This window comes from Mus caroli, chromosome 9 (assembly GCF_900094665.2).
Source record: "Mus caroli chromosome 9, CAROLI_EIJ_v1.1, whole genome shotgun sequence".
Taxonomy (NCBI): Eukaryota; Metazoa; Chordata; class Mammalia; order Rodentia; family Muridae; genus Mus; species Mus caroli.
The window spans coordinates 83,927,824-83,928,721 of NC_034578.1; the positions used below are offsets into that span (position 1 = coordinate 83,927,824).

General features: G+C 38.4%; 1 pseudogene; it reads left to right on the forward strand.

Annotated features, from left to right (window-relative positions):
* Window positions 1-898, forward strand: part of LOC110302395 — a 14,804-nt pseudogene that overhangs the window by 9,062 nt on the left and 4,844 nt on the right.

Genomic DNA, 898 nt, shown 5'->3' on the forward strand with positions numbered 1-898 from the left:
TCTTTCTTTCTTTCTTTCTTTCTTTCTTTCTTTCTTTCTTTCTTTCACACAGGATCTCATTTTGTAGTCCAAGTTGGCCTTGAACTCAGAACTGTCCGCTTCCAACACAATTTTATTGGAGCTGAGAGATTGAATGCATGGGCATATTAATTAAGAAAGTATTAATTTGGTTTTTCCTTCCTTGTGTAAGTAAACTGTAGAGTGGGGTCGTAATTCTGGTGTACAAACATCAAACAGAATNAGAATCATCTATTGTCATTACTGTAGCAATTCCCTGGATAACATTATATAGGAACCTTTAGAATTTAGTAATAAATACATGGATCTGGCAGGTATCTCAATAACTATTATGGTAACTACTTGTAAATTTACTGAATTAATGAATATATGAAAGAGAGAGAATGGGACAACACTGAGCCTCATCCTCTTCAGATAAAATGTGCATTAAAAATATAGTTTTGCTCCTTATAGGAAACTTACATTTTAAAATTGGTATGTAGTAGTTGTACTATATAACTACTATATACCATGTCTGAGTTACACGAAGACATATATATGTGTGGTGTGCTTGTGTCTTTGCCACTTGTGGCCCCCCCCCCTCCCCGCACCTTTTCTTCACTTTCTCTTCCCATCCTTCCCCTTTTCTTTGCTTTTGCATGACTAAGGACAAGAACGTCTCCACCAGTGGTTACTATGTCTTCTCAGTGAAGCAGCAGCCAGTTCTTCCTTGTCTGTCAAAGTAACTTGCTCTGCAGGTACAGCTGAGGGAGCCACAACCACTGAGCTAGCTTATCCAATGTCAGAAGCTCATGGATTCCTGTCTGTTCTTCCAGGGTAATGGCTGACTTTCTTTTGACAAGATAAGTTGAGTAAGTCCTTTTGGTTCTCTCTCTCTCTC